Source organism: Lissotriton helveticus, chromosome 6 (assembly GCF_964261635.1).
Source record: "Lissotriton helveticus chromosome 6, aLisHel1.1, whole genome shotgun sequence".
In the NCBI taxonomy this organism is placed as follows: Eukaryota; Metazoa; Chordata; class Amphibia; order Caudata; family Salamandridae; genus Lissotriton; species Lissotriton helveticus.
In genome coordinates, this window is record NC_136067.1 from 1,165,790,264 (window position 1) to 1,165,810,314 (window position 20,051).

Genomic DNA, 20,051 nt, shown 5'->3' on the forward strand with positions numbered 1-20,051 from the left:
TAAGTTAGATCAGTTGTATAATGCTATTAAGTGTCATATCTAATGTCAGCACCATGCACAAAAGCTCTAGCTATATACGTGCAGCCTAGTTCACCAGGGGCGTGTATGACGTTTTTTATTTATATTTCTAAGACACGATGCTCAACAGCTGGCTGATCCATAATATTAGGAAAGCCTAGCCTCGAACGCAGTGTTTCTTAACGTTTGACTTTTGTGATTTGAACCGCAAAACAAAATTAAGGAAACAAGCATTTGTCAAATAAATACACAAATAATGAAATCTTTTGTTTAGTTCACAAGCAAATATCCACATTTTTGATTTAAAGGGCGGTTGGTACTTTTCTAATTTCAATTGAGGCAATGCTTAGCCCATACTATATTCTTTTTGATGCACTTGCACTGCTCTCATGAATCAATCTGATGATAGTAACTTAATTTTTAGCCTCCAATTTCAAAACCCATCGCATTTACAGAACATGTAAAAATTGACAGTTTCACATGTTGCTTATTGATTTATATAGGCTTTATTAATCTGTTATTATTTAATTTTCTAAGCAGCCCTGAACCCCCTGGGTAGGCATCACGGATCTCCAGGGTCCCCAGACCACAGGTTGAGAACCACTGCTTTAGTGGAGAAGAGCAAAGTGAAACTCCACCCATTTAGTTGAAATGTTCTCTCTCAGCAAATGCTCCCGAAAGGAAACCACCCTCTGAATAATGTGAATTGGGCAAACTGCAGATCACAAATGAGCTTTGCGTTTGTGGCTATCTCTAGCAATGTGTTCTGTCCCTGTTCCATAGCCAGCTCTTTTTGTGGTCAGGAAGCTCTGTAATTAATATTATTTATTGTTAACCGGTGTACTGTTTTATAAAAAAATGGTAATTTTTCCTTCTAGTCCTATTACAATCTAATAATTTCCAAAGGATAAATCTACCTACAGATTCCGCACCTTAAGACCTGTCTCCCCAGGTTTCAGACTGGTTCAGAAAACCTTAACCCTAGCAGTAGCTCGCCAGTGCCGCCAGGGACACCACATGGCTTCAGTCGCGACCCAACTTTACGCCACTGGCCTGAAATACGTTTAGTCATACACACTGAGGTAATTTCCTATTTAGGTGTCTCATTAACGTAGTCTAGAGCACTCTTGTGCTTCACCGCCAACATTTCTTCCAGCTTTAACAGCAGTTAGGTCAAATATCGCCTCAAATGTTCCAGCATTCAAACCCTCCATAGTTGCATGACAACTGTATGTGACATTTTAGATCTGGTAATAATGAAGGAGCCTGCCACTCATGTCAAGTTATGCACTCGAAAGCCATCAGGTTGCCAATTGTTTTTGCCAGTGCATGGAGGGAAATGCCAAAGCATAATGCTTCTCCTTCAGATAAGTCACTGGAGAGGGGATGATCTTCCTAGAAGCTTGAAAAGTCCAATAGGACAAACAAATCATTTTCCTCAAATAAATAATACCGTTTCTCGGCTCATTCTGAGTCACAATGCCATTCCCAGATGCTGAGCTCATCCTTGGTGCCAGTTTCTAAGCTACAGAAGATACAACCTGAATTTCTGATTCCATCTGCTGATCCCACACAAGTGGAAGTTTTCTGTGTGGCTGTATTGGACAACTTTTAGACAAAACACGCAGGAGCAGACCTACTCTTTCAGACTTGCCAACTCTGGAGGCTCAGACACTTTCCGTCTTCACACCTCCACACGAAAAGTCTGGCTCACCCAGAAAGTCAATGGTTTTTATACATATTTTATGCATAAAAAAATAAGCAAATTTGCAAATTCAGCATGGCATGACTAATGATAACCATTTTGGACAAATCGTAATCACGACAGCCATAGAACATTTTTAGCACTAACCCAGTTCAAAAGAGGAGTTAGAGAACATCTTCCATTAGCTTCCACAGCAACAACAGTCTGGAGATGTACAACATAATGTGAAAAATTCTCAGACAAAGATTTATACACTTCGTCAGAACTTTCATTGGAAATGTCATTTATAAAAGTTACATTAGGAATACAATGAAAAACTTAATTCTTAATACATGTTCTCAAAAGGTAAACAGCCTATTGTGTCACAGTGTCAAAATGGGGAGAGAACACTAAATTGATTGGGAGGGGTGAAGAGCAAGTTGAATAGAATTACAATTACAGCTCCCATTTTAATAAAATAGCGTCTCTAAGAAAACTTGGCATAACTAAAGTAGATTAATAAACATTTCTAAATCTCTAAATAAAATCCTTTTAAGTGCAGCATTATTAATTAATCGGTTACGACAATATTCAGAAAAATCGTTATTATTCACAAATTATTTGTTTAACAAGTTTTACATTCAGAAAAACTTTAACAGTGCCTAAGACTGAGATTCTGCAAGGAATCTGTCATCTGCTTCAGACACTGAAACTTTACTCCATTTTCAGGGAGCCCTCTCTGAATACATACAGGAATCCTTTTCCAAATTGGTTAAAATTACTCAAAACTGATTCTGAAGTCTGTTTTGGATTCTGTAGTTACTGTGACATGAGCATGGCTTTCACATTGCACAACATGCCTGGATGCCTTCTAGTGGCTTTTTGAGAGAGGTCAATGTCACTCGGATGGACAACGGGGTTGCTGTACTACTTCTCTTGGACCTCTAAGCTGCCTTCGACACAGTTGACCATGACACTAATCCAAAGGCTCTACAAAGCCGGCATAGAGGAGACTGCCCTCGACTGACTCACTTCCTACCTTCAAAAAAGAACAAAGGCCATCCATTCGTCACCTTTTTTATCCAAACCATACCTCACATAAGCAGGGGTCCTTAAGGCTCCATTATCTCATCCATGCTTTTCATCATCTACATGAAGTCATTACCGGCAATCATAAATTAATTTCCGCTTACTTGCTATAACTTTGCATATGACACACAAATGCTTCTTAAACTGGAAAGCCCCAACGACATTGGAAACTCAAAGCTTCAGTTGCCTCAGAGCCAGATGGAGTCAGCGTGAGTGCTCGCGCTGCTCGGCTGCTCACGCCAGATGCTCGGATGATCGGCTGGCTGCCCTGCGCTAGGCGAGGTGATGCTGGGCCGCCGATCACATAGAACGCCTCGGACCCGGAGACCTCTGAAAACGCTGCGGCTGCTTCCCCTGAACTACGAATCATTCGAGCTGCTCTTGGGATGCGTGAGCAGCAGCAAGGTTCCCCGCAAGGCTTCCCCTAACTCACTCGCTGCTTCGCTTCATGTACCGCACCGACCTCACGCGTGGCGTGTGAGGGAGGACGAGCCACCCTGCAAGGGCCTGATTCCACAGGACAACCGCGCTTGGGCCTCATTGCTGACGGCCGCTGTTGTGGTCTTGACCTCATTGCATATCTTCATGGCCCACAAGGCTTCAGGCATAGCTGTCACCTTCATTGACTTGGATTTAATAACGCAACTCCTTACCTTTAAAACCGCACCTGGTCCAGAGATGAGTACTCGAGGGGCACGGAAGGGGAGCAAGACGCCCGCAAACCCAAATGCCAAGGACTCATCCGCGACTGAGGAAGCCGTGAAGCCCAAACAAGATGTCAGTGGCAACAAAAAGATGAACTTGGGCAAAGCGGGGGGGGGGGGCTCAACTTAGAGACAGTAAAGACCTGGGCTCCACTCAACCCCCCCTCGCAAAATTTTTTATAGGTATAAAAAATCAGCTTACTAGCTCCAGCCTCAAAAACAATACAGGGTGGCCTCCCTCTGTCACCCCTAAAGTCCATTTGCGTCAGAAATGCTCCATGTCCGAAATCAATCATAATGAGGCCTCGCTCGCCAGTTTATCTGAATCTGCTCTGGCTTTAGACAGTCTCCTCTAGGGTGACTGATTGTGATTCACCCAGTGGGAATACTGATGGTGCTGCCCGACTAGACACTTCACCTCAGGCTCTTCCTATTATTCAACAACAAGAGCCCAGGCAAGGAGACGATAGTTCTGGTTCTACCCTCGCCACCCCAGAGACACAGACGGCAGGAACAGACCTTGTCATTCAGAACTTAGAGGTCCCTCCCGGTGCACAGAACCCTTGGACTCCTGAAGCCGAACCTGAACATTTTTACTCAGTGTCGGACAGCACACCCAGCTCATCCGGTATGGGGGGATCCGAAGATGAGGACAATGATGACTCTAGTGAAGGTAGCTACGAGGCTACAAGTAACAATACTGGCACTGTTTTGCGTCCAAAAAAGCCCTGGAGTAAGAACAAGCGGCGTAGTCAGCTAAAGTGGGATTACTCTGACTCTCAAATGTCGTATCCCCTTGAAGAAGACGGCCCCAGCCTATCTCAGTGGGATAGCTCAAAAAGCCTACAAACCAAAAAGCCTACAATTTGCAGGAGGAAGTAAGGGCTGACAGTCGCACCGCCAAGAATGCTGCCAAAAAAATGCAGGTTGGCTTAAGAAGGTTGAACAAAACATGTACGGACATCTGTGAATAGGTCAGTATGGTGGAAGCTCGAACTGAACACTTAGAAACCGAAGCCGGGGCATCCAAACAGCATACTGAGGCTAACACCGCCTGCCTCGCAGACCTGATGTCCAAGATGGAGGAGCAAGAAAACCGCCAACGTAGGAACAACCTCGGCCTGCTTGGCATTCCAGAGGGGAAAGAGGGGGAAGACCCTAGGCGCTTCATCGTTAATCTGTTAAAAGACTCCTTCCCGGAACACCCGGGCTGGGACTGGGATCGAGAAGTTCAGCAGGCACACCGCTTTCCATTCTATCAGAAACGGCAGTACAGCAGCGGCAATGCAACTGGAGGTCAACCAAGGGTATTTCTTGTGTACTTTGGCAACTTTCTCCTTAGGCAATTAGTATACGACCAAGCTCGCCCTAACTCTAAGAAAGGGGCCAACGGAATAACATTCTTCGCCAAACCAGATTTCTGCTATCAGACAGTGGAACGGAGATGGCGCCTGAGACTACTGATCTCTCCCTCGCCGAAGTCTACTTAATGAACTCTGCCAGGCTGAAGATAATCCTCAATGGCGCTACCAAGGTCGTCTTATCTGAAATGAAAGCCAGCGATTATTTGGAGGAGGTTAAAAGCAAGAAAAATAACAAATGATCAGTCTATCTATCATCCTCTGACCTGAGTACTATAGTTTATGGGTTGGCGTAACTGACACAGATGTCACAGACTTACTTGAACTTTGCCATTTGTCTTTACTCGTCTGGGGGGAAAAAAAAAACAGAGCCATTGATCAGTAGATGAAATTGAGCCATTTCAAATTGAATGTTTCCAAAACAGAGATACTCACATGTGGCGATTGGAAAAATTATGACCCACTTTGACCTGGCCTGACGATCTGAGACCACCTCCTAAAATATCTAAGGAGTAAGAAAGCTTGGAATTACCATGTACTCCAAGTTATTAGTAAATGCCCAAGTGAACAAATTAGCAAAATCAAGCTTTATAACTATGAAAACTCTGTGACACAACTCCCCCCCCCCCCCCCATCATGGATTTCCACCCAAGGTTCAAGCCACTATCGCTCTTGTACTGTCTAAACTTGATTACACCAGCGGCTTCTACCACAGATCATCTTTTTCAACTATGAAAAGACTACAACAGATAAAGAACTCTGCTTCCAGACTACTCCTACAAGTAAAGCCACAAGCTCATAGCTCTCCTACCTTGAGGGCTCTAAATTGGTTACCAGAAGATCCACATTCAAGCTGCCTTGTATCACCTCCAAAGTAATACATGGAACAGGAGTGCTTTTCATCAGGAATAAAATCATCAAATACATTCAACAAAGGAACATCTGTTCCGCACCTCACTTCAAAATTCCACCATACAAGGAAAAAAACATAAGTGGAACATCTTTCTCTGTTCAAGCAGTCACACTATGGAATTCATTTCCCCCAAACATAAGATCCACAGATAACTGTTATCTTCAAAAGACTAATCAAGAGTTTGATCCTTCCTACATAACCACCATACTCAAACACTAATATACAGCATATCTCTGTGTGTATATAAACATTTAATTTGATTATATGTATGTATCTAGATATGTGTATTTCTTGATATAAATATGTATCATAAAATGTATTATGTATCTGTATTACTTCACTCCTACTGTAAAACAAAAATGGGCTCTCCAATGCACTACTCTTTATTTCACCCTATACCTCTCCCAATATATGCCGTATCTCCACTCTCTGACTCATCCTAAAACTCATTCTACTACTATGATCTTCAAAATAACCCTTTCTAGACTCTTCCCCCAAACCTCATTTTAATACAATGATCTTGCAAACAACACTTTTAAATTCTTCCCTCGTTTATCTCTCCTTTGAATCACCCTAAAACTCTTTTTTACTACTCTGATCTCCCTGATCCATTTCTAGAGATTCTTCCCTCCTCCATCTCTTCTAAATTCTTCCCTCGCCTATCCCTCCTTTGACTCATCCCAAAACCTCATCTTACGTGTATGATCTCCCAATACACTTTCTAGACTCTTCCCTCGTCTATCTCCCCATTATCCTTTTCAATCCAACTATCAGACTCACATGTCCACTGCTCTTTACTAATCCACCACTAATTCTTTTTGGGTTCCGGAGTAGCGTGCTACTCACCGAAAAGTGCTTTGGCGCCTCGTCAAGGGTAGTAAGCACTATTTAAATACGAATACAATAAAATACCTGCACTTCGAGGGTAAGCTGTTTTTTGATGAAAAGGCTGACTCCTCTATTAAGTACTTAAAGAATAGCACAAATACAGCCTGCTCACGGGATCGGTCTTCTCCTGCAAAATGAGTTCCATAAACAATATGGAAGGTTCAGGGGCTTCTCCAGGACTCCGCATTCCTGGCAGAGACACCTCCACACACATACAGCTCCACTTGAGGCAGGGGTCTATCAAAAGGTCAAGAGCAGCAGTATATCCAGTCATCTTCATCCTCTGCTATACCTCATTTTTTTTTCATTTTTACTACTATCCACTTATCCACCAATTTAAAGTTGATCACAATTGACCTCCGTGTCATCCAGTTGATCAACAAGGCTACCCCCTACCCTTCTTGTCCCTTGTCCTGTACTGCCCTCCCTCCCCCTAGAAAATGTTCCCTGCTTCCACCTCGATTCTGGAGAAGACCTTGCCCTGCTAAACAGAGGAGTTGACCAAGTGATTCCTCTGGAAGAAAGGGTTTGACTCCTTATACTTCTTACCCCCAAGAAGGATGAAGGTCTGAAATCCATCCTTGATCTGACTTTTGAACTTATTTGCTTATTAGACAAGGTTAAGATACTGTCTCGGAGCCTGCTCGGATGAACATGGGGGGTGGTTGGGATCATTGCCTCCAGGACACTTATTTTCTCCTTAGTTATACCAGCCCACAGATGTTACTGTGGGCTTCCAGCACGGTCAGTTTGAACTTTTTCCATTTAGGCTGATGAGCGGGGGTAGTGTTTTCACAAAGTGTTGGTAGTTAGGGCAGCTTCATTTAATGTGATCATGAGTAAATGTATGTTCGAGGCATATGAGCTGCAGATCACACACAATGCATAGATTGCCATCTGGTGTTGGGCCCGGATGTTTGCAGTTGTTTTTGTCTTGGTAAAGTCTTTGGAAGTCACGAATTAGGTGACTCCTCCTTTGGACTATGGTGCACATGGGCATCAGCTCCGTCTTCAGATTGTTTTTTTCCGCCGTCGGGCTCGGATGTGTTTCTCGCGCTCCAGGTCGGAACGGGCACTGATTCCACTTTCGACGCGCTATCCTTCACCCTCTCTACGGTATTGTTTTCGATCGCGATCCCCAGTCATTGCGCATCTCTCCAACTTCGAAGTCCTCGATTCCGATTGTCGACGAGGGCCTTCGGGCCTGCCTTGGCATCTGGCTCCATTCCAGAAGTGTCCTCAATGTGGGTCGAAGTTTCCCCTCACTGATCTGCATGAGGTGTGTAACTTCTGCCTTTCACCGGAGCACGAGGCCAGAGACTGTGCAGCTTGTACCTCTTTCCGCTCCAAGACCATTCGGGATCGTCGAGCTCGAAGAACAATGGCTCGCTCGTCGGCATCCATTCTCGATGACCTCTTCCAAGAGAGCGTCGACGTTCCAGAACAGGAGCGGGTCGAAGAACTCCTCATCAGCGCCTCTGAATCCGAGGATTCCGACGTCAAAGAACTCACTCCTGCCCAGCAGGTCTTAAGTAAAGACGTCGACCCGGACCCCCTCCATACACCATAGAAAAAGGCTTCGGTCACACCTTCTCCTTCGGGCCCAGGTGCACACCAAGAGCCTTTTCCTTACGGTTTTGAGGCACAATAGCACTTACTTGGAACTCTGTTGGTGGATAGCCCTGCATTTTTCGCCTGTGGTTTCCCTCCGCCGCCGCTGCATCCGAGACCTGAGCGCGGCCGCTGTGTGGGGGAACTACATTTCCCAGGACCCTCTGCACAGGAAGCAGACTGAGACCACGCCCACAACTCGCCTGGTGGCGCTTAAAACACCGCGGGTCCTGCGGTGGAGCGGGGAGCCTTTTCCTTACGGTTTTGAGGCACAATAGCACTTACTTGGAACTTTGTTGGTGGATAGCCCTGCATTTTTCGCCTGTGGTTTCCCTCCGCCGCCGCTGCATCAGAGACCTGAGCGCGGCCGCTGTGCGGGGAACCACATTTCCCAGGACCCTCTGCACCAGAAGCTGACTGAGACCACGCCCACAACGCAACTGGTGGCGCTTAATACACCGCGAGTCCTCCCGCGTTGCCCGTCATAGCCCGGAAGAGGCTGGGCTGGGCTACCCCCCCTTATCTTGTCACCAAGGATACATGAGTAAGACTATACTACACACTGTAATGCTGCCTAAGGACGTTGAAACTAGTTAGGCGATTGTTTATTTGATAGTTGTTATATGTTCACATAATCAAGCAATTTTCGAAAACAAAGACGCGCGAGATGAATTCAAAATTGGGCAAACTTAGGAAGTCCTTATTGGGAGGGACAATTACGGGGACTCTAGATCAGTTCATAACTAGGGCTGCATCAGTCCTAGAACATGAAATTGCAATTACTGAGCGACGTTTATCCCTAGAATCTCTATATAATAAACGGTCCTCCCTGGGACCAATTCAGTTAGCCATTACTTCACCAACATTCGGTCCTGGTAAGGATCTAATTAATATTCACAGTACTTCGCCCCATCAGTTGGCTCCGGTTGCTCCCAGAGTACTGAGCAGGGAATCTACACAAGAGGATTTAAGCATTGAGCCCATTTTGGAAATTATATCTGAGGAGAGTGCCTTATGCCCCCCCTAAAGTCGACAATTAAAGATAGCCTGCAATCCATTCCGCAAGGTCAGGGTTCTACCTCAAAAAGAAAGCGTGGGGGGGGTTAGACATAGTGGAAGATAAGCGAAAACTGCAAAAATACATATAAGCCCCCCTAAGGAAAATATGCTAGCGCCCAAGAAAACAGTGGTAGACTCATTTTCCCCAACGCTTCATCAAACTCAAGATCTATTTGGAAAAATTGAACTAGTGAAATCTTTGATAATACTACTGGTGGAAAGAGTAAAGAGAATAGGGGAGCAATTGGGGTCTATAGAGGAAGCAATAAAGTCGAATGCTGTACTTCTCAATAAACTGGTTGACCACTCACAAAACCAGAATCAAAACCAGAACAAGTCAATTAAAATAACTGGGGTTGAGAAAAGTAATGAACTAAGTGAGGCGATCCCCCGTTACCATCCTTACCTAATATTTTGGCACCGCTGAAAAATGTTAGCGGTGCCTCATTACAGAGAGAGGAAGCCATTGTGGGACAGGCAAACAAAGTGGCTATTATAGATAAAGAATGCAGCATTGAGGAAAAACTAAATAGATCCTTACCCCGTATTGACCTGCCGCCAGAGGCAGCTCCTTATGTAGTTGTCCTATCTGGGGTCCCTGAATTAGCCACTGGGAAAACAGAGGGATATTATGAGTTAAAAAACAAAGTAGTCTACTGGTTAAGTAAGAACAGACCACTTCCACCAAGCATAGATGGGGAAATCCTTCATGTAAGGAGAGTGGGGTGGTTGGGACACAGGCCAAAGGATGTACTAGGGGATTTGATTATTGTTAATTTTAAGGATAGGCGTGTAATCCCTTACTTTCAAGGCTGGTAGCTACCTCCAGAGAGGTGATGGAGGTATATCTACGCGGGACTTAAGTTACTTTTACCCCAGATCGCCAGCCATGTCACTGGCAAGATACCAACCTGGAAACCGCCACATAGGTAGACCAGATGACCTTACTTTTAATGGTTTCAATATTCCAACTTTTAATCGATTTGCCATGCTCTCAGGACTAGAAGCGGTTGATTGACTTACCAGAGAGATCCCTAACTATTGTGAAAATCAATTGACACCTGAAAGAACATTCGATAGTGTACAGACGGCAGTGAGGGTGCCCAGGGAGGGGATAGCAGAGATGCAGCATGTTGAGCAGGATCCTTTAGAGAGAGGCCCCATGGGTAGAAGTGGACATAGTGACCACACACAGAAGGATGAACCCTCTAATTCTATTATTGCAACAGTGATCTATAACTCTGGCGAACTTGGTGCACCCAGGATTCTGCAGGGAGACTCAGCCGGGGAGCCCTCTGTAAGGAATGATCCTGGTAATTCCATTATCCCCACAGATAACGGGGAAGTATGCTGCTTAATGTTCTGGAACGTGGCAGGTTTAAAAGCTAAAATACCTAATATTACATGGAATAACATCATAAATAAGTATGATATTTTAAGCTTTCAGGAGACATGGGTAACAGAGCCCCTCCACCTTTGCGGTTTTAAAACTGTTTACATCAGCAGTGGATGTAACACATGGCAGGGCTAAGGGGGGGTCTGTGTACATACCTATCAAACCAGCTTAAATATGAGAAAGTCGAATTACTATCCAATAATAGTTACTATCAGCTGGTGAAGATATGTATTAATAAGGTGGCGTGTATCATAATCATTAATTTCTATAATAACATCCCCTCTGTTGATATTGAAGTGACGTTAAAAAAAATGGGCATTGAACTAAAAAAGGAAACTGAAACAAACTTTAAAGAAGTATCGGTTATTTGGGGGGGGGGGTTTAATTGTACAATTTGTAAAAGGGGACGACAAGGAATTTGTGGCATTATGTTAGACCAGGACACCTTTTTAACACATTTTGAACACACTACATGTGGGGATTTGTTAAATGAAATTTTGTTTTCCTGTGATCTGGGGTATGCAAATGAAATCGGCCAAATAGTCTCCCTTTGTGCCGACATTTATTGGCAGGGGTGCGTCCACAACAATTGATTTTATTTTATTTTCTGCTAGGTTTGGACGCCATGTTAAAACCTGTAAGACCCTTAATATCGCACTTAGTGACCATTATCCGCTAACTATGGAGATTTTAAATCCATTTCGGGATTTAGGCGGAGATCAGACCTGCAGGCAGACTGTCCCAGATGTAATCATGAGAAGACAAAATGGTTATTCCCTTAAATGGAGTAAGCTGGTCCCAGATGATTTTATACACAAATTGATGTCAAAATGTTTAACTAGTTTCCTGATCTGTCTGGACGAGAATGTTGATAGTCAGAGTATTATTAAACATTTCCATATTATTGCAACTCATATCAAGGATAGTTTATGGGTGGAATTAAAAAATTGTAAAGAATTGACTAGGAGTTGGTTTGACTCAGCATGCACAAAGGCCCACTCGAAACTTAAGAATGCTCTACATGCTGTTCCCCGTGACCTCCTACTGGTTAGGGAGTCACGGAAAATTTACAATGAGATATTGAAAAAAAGGAAAGCGGCTATTAAAAGGGACGCGTGGGAGTCATTATGTGGGGCCTCACAGAGTAGGGACTCATCTGCTTTTTGGTAAGCAGTGAATGCCCCATTCTTTACTGATAATACTAAGGCACGCATTGAAAGTGCGATTACAGAGGATGAATGGGTAAATCATTATGCCCAATTGTATAGCACTCCGTATGGGGCGCAGCACACGCTATTTCAAATTCCAGGGGAAAAGAGGGCTAAGGGCATGAAATTGGATGTCACCATGCAAGAAGTAACTGCGAGTCTCATAGCAACCCGGGGAGGTAAAGCTGCGGGCCCAGATGGCATACCATCCGATCTGTTTAAAAATATCGAGCTGTGGGGGCCTATTCTAGTACAAATATTTAATGCTACCTCCGAGATGGGGCTAAACCCTTCGTGGTTTACATCTGTCATCGTGCCCATATTCAAAAAGGGAGATAGACAAAATTGTATGTGCTATCGCCCGATTTCTTTACTGGATTCTTCCATAAAAATCCTCGGGAGAGTTATTTTAAGTAGACTTCAAAGCTGGGCGGCAGATAACTCTGTTATTAGTGACCTTCAGTATGGGCTTGAAAAAGGGGTAGGAACGGTAGATCAGGGCTTAAACCTATTTATCTTGCAACAAAAATATATCAGGGCTAGGAGGGAACGCATCTATTTTACATTTGTTGACTTAACGTCAGCGTTTGACTGCGTTTCGCATAGCAAATTATGGTTGATTTTATAAAATTGGGGGTGGAAGAAAAACTAATTTTTTTTTAAGGGAACTATACTCAGGTGCCACTGCATCAGTACGATATGGAAGAAACGGCGAGTGCACAAGATCATTTGGCATAGGGCGCGGGGTACGCCAGGGGTGCGTTCTTGCCCCCTTCTTATTCTTAGTTTATATAAATGACCTTGAAAAAACTTTACTTCGAGTGCAGGGATATGCCTACGGTAGCCAAAAGATCAATCCCTGCGCTCCTTTACGCAGATGATGCGGTCATAATGGCTCGGACGCCCCTCGCCCTACAAGGCCTGATAACATCTTTTAATACCTTTATGTCAAATTTAGACTTGAAAATTAATTGCACTAAAACGTTCTCAATGAATTGTGGCCCTGGTATTAACAAACGGAAAAAGGTCATGTACATTAATGCTAGTCCCTTGGATTTCACCCCCACCTTTCCATATTTAGGTATTCTGTTTCATGAAGCTGGCACATGGGCAAGTGCCATAAAAGCAAGAAGATTTATGTTTTGTAAATCAATGAGGAAGGAGTAGTGCCGGAGGTATGGAAACAGGCAGTGGTAACTCCTCTACTCAAGAAGCCCTCGCTGGATCCAACAATACCAGCCCACTTTAGGCCTATCTCTCTTCTGCCCTATCCTATAAAAATTTTGGAAAAGGCTGTTAGCAGATCCTTGTCAAGATATCTGGAAGATAACTGTCTATTGGATAGGGATCAGTTTGGATTCCGCCCAGGCCATGGGACAGAAACTGCATTAGCAACCATGTTGGACACTCTGCGAATGCGAGCCGGCAACGGCAACTCGTCAGTACTTGTGCTGTTGGATATATCGGCCGCATTCGACATGGTTAGCCATGCAGTTCTGCTAAGTAGACTGGAGAAACTGGGCGTGAAAGGCAAGGCTCTGAAATGGCTACAATCATACCTGTCCGGTAGACAACAGGTAGTGACCATGACTCCGTTTGCCTCCCTCAAGTCCCCGGTCCACCATGGAGTGCCACAGGGCTCGTCGATCAGCCCTATCCTTTTTAATTTATATTTGCAGCCTTTGATCCCTATTATAAAATCCTATGGGATCGATTTGATTAATTACTCTGACGACACCCAATTGGTGTTCTCTCTGGAAGGGAAACATGCGGTGTCCATGGACACATTCCAGGAATGCATGTGTCGGGTCTCCGGCTGGCTTAAAGCAAACTCCCTCGAATTTAACGAGGGGAAAACGGAGGTAGTCTATTGCTCGACAGTCAAACTGAATCAACAGCTACCGTGCGAGCTTAGGCTTTCGCCGGGAGCCGATCCCTGCGTCCCAGTGCGGAATCTGGGAGTACTGTTTGATGAAAACCTTCAAATGGTTTCGCAAACTAACAAAACAATTAGTGTCTGTTTTGGCTTGCTAAAAGCACTCAGACAGTTTCTTCTCCTCCTGCCCGATGAGACTAGACCTCTGGTGGTAAGGAGCACAATCTTGGCTAGACTGGATTACTTTAACTCCCTATACTTGGGCGCCCCCTTATACATCTTGCACGGGCTGCAGAGTCCAGTCGCTAGCGGCCAAGTTGGCACTCAATAGACCACGCAGCTCCTCTACCACAATGGCCTTGAGAGACCTTTATTGGCTGCCTATACGGGACAGAGTTACTTTCAAATCTCTGTGCTTTTTCTACAGAGCGTTACACAGTACGGGTCCTCTACCAATGAAGGAAAGATTCACATGGTACAAACCCACTAGGTCTCTTCGTTCTTCCAGTCTAAGTCTGGCAACTACCACCAGATTCAAGAGATCCAGGATGGGAGGTAGAGCTTTCTGCACAGTAGCGTCCCGCCTATGGAACGAGCTGCCCCAGAACATCAGGCAAGCCGACTCCTTGATAGGCTTCAGAAAGAGCCTAAAGACATGGCTATTCGCCAAAGTCTGAGACCCTGGCGCCCACCATCCAGCCTTTCAATTTGCTGTTTCCATCTGATTGGGTTTTTTCTCGAAAGCGCCAGGATACCCGTAGGGCGGCAGTCGCGCTATATAAGAGTACTATACAATACAATACAATGAAGGCCCTAAAAATTTTTTATAAAAAAATGGGGAAAAAGCCAATTGTTGAACTTTTACATTTTTTTAATGCTACATGTATATCAATTGCTGTCTATGGCGCAGGTATATGGGGATATGCCAATGTAAAATCCATCCAGCTTGCAGAAAATATGTTTTTGAGATACATCTTAGCTGTACCTGAGAGTGTCTCCAGTTACATCTGTCACACGGAACTCAGCCAACCATATATTGAAGACACAATTAGGGCCCAGCCAATACTCTTGTGGCATATGTAGGAAGGTGGATATCTGACTATGGTTATCCCCAACTTTTTGCCTAGTGTTTTGCTGGTTTTTTACTTAGTTGGCCTGGGATCCTGCTATTCAGGACCCCAGGCTTCCTGCTCTCTCTGTAAAATGGACTCCATGTACCCTAGGTACATATCTAGTTGGATACTGAGTCACCTTATCAGTCCCTGTACAGTGTACCCTAGGTACCCAGGGCATAGGTGTACCCAGGGCCTACCAGGGGCTGCAGCATGTATTATGCCACCTTAGCTTTTGGCCATCCAAAACTGACACAACTGGCTGCAAGACAGCTGGGGCAAGGTGGTGTAATCACCCTTTGCTGTAGATATAGTATACCTAAATCTAAACCTAAAATGGACACATATATTCCTATCAGTCACTCCTATGGAAGGCCTTATCAATCCTGAAGGCAGAGTGCTTGGAATTATGTGAGATGGTGCTCTGGCATGAGCTGAGCCCGTTTGCAGCTTGCGGAACCAAGTCCTAATAGCTGTTCCATGATAACGCTATACCATATACTCTTAAGTGCATTATAATCCTCGCGGTTAAATGCTAACTCTGGTATAACATTATCAAAACATGTCGAGTAAGGTGTCATACGAATTGGAATACTACCCCCTCGCCAATTCTGGTGACGGGGGCAGCATTCCACCCTTCTAGAGGGACACGACATGTATGTAACTGAGAACCCCGGTTAAAGTTAACTCGAGCCTTGGCATCACAAAATGGATGTTGCCACCACAGACACAAGTCTGACCTCCTGCTGCTGGGAGTCCTTCCAGCGAGGACGGCTTGGAAAAAGGGTTTCCTGCCTTGGGAGGTGCTAGCACAACCCCAGACAGGATTTTGTGTATTGGGTAGGGTAGGCTTGAAAGGAATGAGACATGCCTGGGGCACACAAGGTGCCCTGTGCATACACCGGTTCAAACCAGTTGCTGGGACACTACAGCCCCAGCTCTGGCGGGAAACCGGACAAAGGATAGGGGGTGTAACCACCCCCCTTCCTGGTCCCACCCAGGGGAGGGACCTAGTCAGTAGTGCAGCCCCCTTTAGCAGGATAAAGGTAGAAGCTGGTCCCATTCCAAATCAGATTATCCTGAACATATTCTACAAGAAGAAACTCTGGACTTCGACGTTCTGCTCCACAGAAGACTGAAGAATCTCCCTTGTGGGCAAGGAGTGTCCACTCTGCACAAGCAGGCACCATCAAGCGTCCAGCGGCTTCCCTTTGTCGTCTTCCTTCCAGGATCCAGACTTCAGAGCCTGACGAGACCCGGATTCCCAGACCTCTCCGACCTCAACCCGCATCTGCAGCAAAGCTGAGACCCGTGGGTGCGACGAGACACGTGGGACTGGCCATCTTGGAAGAAACTGCACTTCGCTTCCAGCACGACTCCCGAGGTAAACTCGACCAAGTGCTTTGGGGACTGAGAAGCCCCATCCCCGAGCAGCCCCTGCACCGAAGATCAGCCCTCCAGCATCCACGAGATCTGCGTGGGGCCCTTCTGCTTTGTTGCTGCTCGACGCGTTGTCTGGTCACTTGCCGGCTGGCTAGTGGCCTCCTAGACGACGAACCTTTGAATCTTTGCTGCTGGTCTGGTTGCTCCAGACTGGCCCTTGCTCCCTTCCAAAAGAGGGGCACCTCGGACTCTCCTAGTCCACACCAGACGCTTTTCCTCCTCACCGCGTGGGTTGCCTTTGCCAAGGCCTGTTGACGCCGATTCCGGATCCAACACCGCCGACGGCGAGAGCCTGCGTGGGACAGCTCATGCCTCCATCCTGGTCGTCGAAGACACCTCCTGGTCCACGTGGCTGCAGAGTCAAGCGTCCACTCTTCACCTGATCGCGACGACGACATCTGGTTCCTTCCTGGTTCCACTCCAGTCACTGGCTAGTGACTGTGAACATTGTCCCCTCTGCTTTCAGGTCTCCTTCTCCAACAATCCACCCTTGGATTGCACCGGACATCTTCCTCCTGGTCGCCTGCAGCATCTTTTTTTTCAGGCTCCATTGACTTCAACGCGAGAACCCGACGCACTTTGTCCCCTATGCACCCGCGGCCCGTGGGTGAGGTAACAAGGGCACTTCGGTGCTCCAGGGTAGTTTAACTGTCCTAGTGTCTAGTTCCACAGTCGTTTTAGTCCTACCTAGTCAGGATTGTCCGTACTCACCTTTAACTTGAACTGTACTGTCCATAGACGTTGTTACGCATCTCGCGTGTGAGTTCACACTCTGCACACGCGTTCCGTGGGCCTCCTATTACTTACCTAGTGTTAGTGTAGCGTGGTCCCATCGATCCTACAGCCTCTGGACAGCTCCATTCCTTCTATTGACTTTCACATTCTACTTACTTAGTATATGGTTTTTCGTGCCCCTAGGGCACCATTGTAATTTTGTGCAACTTATCGTATTTTTCCTAAGAGATTGTCATGTGCTTAGCCCTCTGACCTCATAAAGAGTTCAGAGGTGTTGTTATTAATAAATATACTGTTTATTTTCATAACAACCTGTGTGGTGTCCTTTCATCTGGTATTCAAGGGGTTATATTGTGGTAAAACAGCTGTCTTCACATGCCAAAAGAGTTTAGCCTAAGACTGCTTTGTCCATGCTACCATTAGGATAGCTGGTCTATAAGGTTGACTTACAACCAATCACCATAAGGGTTGTTTGGACTGATACAAGGTGGTCACTAGAACTAGTAAACATCATATATCAGGCCAACTTCTCACAGCATAGGGTCTGAACTACCGAGGAGTGTGCACTGAATCGCACTATCATAATGGATGTGATAAGTTTAGATCATGTGAGCAGGATAAGATGGCTCGCTTAGGCAAAAGACTTCTTTGTGAAAATGGGCTGTCAGAATTACTATGATGATCCACTCTCAATGTGCAATATCCCAAGGAAGATATTGAAAATCAGTGTATGAAGTACCTGGAAGATATAAGAGCCAGTGAGGAAATAAAGAAAAAGACAGTATTAGCACATCAATTGATATTGGCTCAGGGCAAATTACAACCGTATTTAACCCTTTCTATGAGTGAACACGAGAGGTTCGTTTTAACACGTTTTAGGTTAAATATTCTTTTTAGAGTTCTTAGCTTCCCTGTTACGAATATCTGGTCACAAGACTTAATTAAATGCACGTGTGATGATCTACCTGAACAATCGGATATTCATATTTTATTTTTCTGGAAGTTTTATATATTTCCTCGAAAGAGACTGATTGTTCCCATACTGAAGGAGATGGAAGTTAATCGCTGTCGTCCAGCCTTTTTAGCAATGCAGAAATTAGATACTATATTGACTGTGGCATCTATTTCTGAATTTTATAAAACTGTTTTTAGATTGCGGAAATCAATTTGTATGTGAGAATCTCACTTTTAATTATTTCTCATGTGATTGTCCCCTTCCATAATGTAATCTTTCTGTTTGCTGTATTTTTGAATAATGACATTTTGTGTGTACTTTTATGGTTATCTGCTTCTAACCGAATAAAGTTATAAATGAATGAATGAATGACTGCTTCCCATGCCCCGCCCTCGGGCTTGGCAAAGAAGCCTATTAAGCCTTCAGGTGACTCAGGCTCGAGTCAGTCTGCCATCGGTACCGAAACCCGGTCACTGGCACTGAAAAAGAAACCGCCCTCCACCTCCGTGCCGATTGCTGCCTCCACATCCAAACACTCGGCACCAAAATCTACAAGCACCGACCCATAGACTTTGAAATAACACTTTGAGCCGAGCAAAAAGCTGCTCCCTAAAAGTTCGGATTTACACCCTTCGGAACCGAAAAAAGCCTCGGAACCGAAAAACACCCGGTTCCACAGACAGCCACAGAGACTGTAAAACATCACGGTTCCAAGCCAAAAGACCACAAAACCGTTCCGAAGTCAGTGCTGCGTAAGTCTACCGACCTGAAAAAGTCGGCGCCAAAAGACTAGCCTCCATCAGAAAAACTCTTTACACCAGACCGTAGACCGAAAACTCTTCTAAAAGACCCTAAAACCGGTCCGCTCACCCTAAGTTCAATTTGGTTACGCCTGCACCGGCCCCACCACCAAAAAAGAGTGACATTGCCACATCTCCCCCCCCGGTCCCTTCTCCACCACCTCCTCCTCCACCTCCCCAACCACACCATTCTCCTACACCATCTCCTCCACCAGATGACGATGATGACACCTCTAATGACATGGGGGTGCTGATGAGGAGCCACTAAGGGATCCTAGTCCACCTTCTTCCCCTGATCTCTGGGACAATTGCAACATGCCAGATGTCCCTAATGTTCCACAGGAGGACATCTACCCCTCTAGGCCTTCCCCTTCAGGGGACACAACAGGTTTTAATCAGCTACTCCACAGAGCTGCCCAATACCACAGGGTTAACTTACATGCTTACACACCGCACACATTCACAAAACACTATTGTGTAGATGTGCAAACAAAGCAACAAGCTACTGTGATCCAGGCTGTACTCAAAACACTATTTCAAACTACTGCAACAGATACTGGTGGTCGCCGCTAAGGGATGGGTACTGCTATACAATCTGTGCATAGTGTGTGATCTGCAGCTTATATGCCTCGAACGGAAAATGCTACTTACCAGTATGCATCTGTTCTTGGCATGTAGAGCTGCAGATCCACACACGCCCGCCCACTTCCCCGGCTACCTTTATCAGTTCCAGTATTATCTTATTTATATACAGCATACATGGGCATCTTTTCTGTTTCTCTCAAACTCCATCATTTCCCTGTTGGCGAAAAACCAATCTGAAGATGGAGCTGATGCCCATGCGCACGATAGTCCAAAGAAGGAGTCACCTATCTTGTGACTTCCAAAGACTTTACCAAGACCAAAACAACTGCAAACATCCGGGCCCAAAACCAGATGACGATCTATGCATAGTGTGTGGATCTGCAGCTCTACATGCCCAGAACAGATGCATACAGGTAAGTAGCATTTTCCTTCAATGCTTGGGTGACTGGCTGGTGAAGGCTGGATATCTGGCACTGGTCAAGGAACTTCTTTGATGCACAATGACTTTCCATAATTTGGACTTAACCATAAGAAAACTTATAGGCACCACTTCCGCACACTGACGGCAGTTACTTTCTTTCCGTGCCATCAGATGCAGATCCAGAACTACCTCT

At 45.3% G+C, this 20,051-nt stretch overlaps 1 protein-coding gene across 14 annotated transcripts in view; it reads left to right on the top strand.

The window, feature by feature from the left end:
• The window catches only part of AFDN (afadin, adherens junction formation factor), a 1,642,835-nt gene that overhangs the window by 831,897 nt on the left and 790,887 nt on the right, over window positions 1-20,051 (top strand). The gene's annotated exons all lie outside the window — the stretch shown is intronic.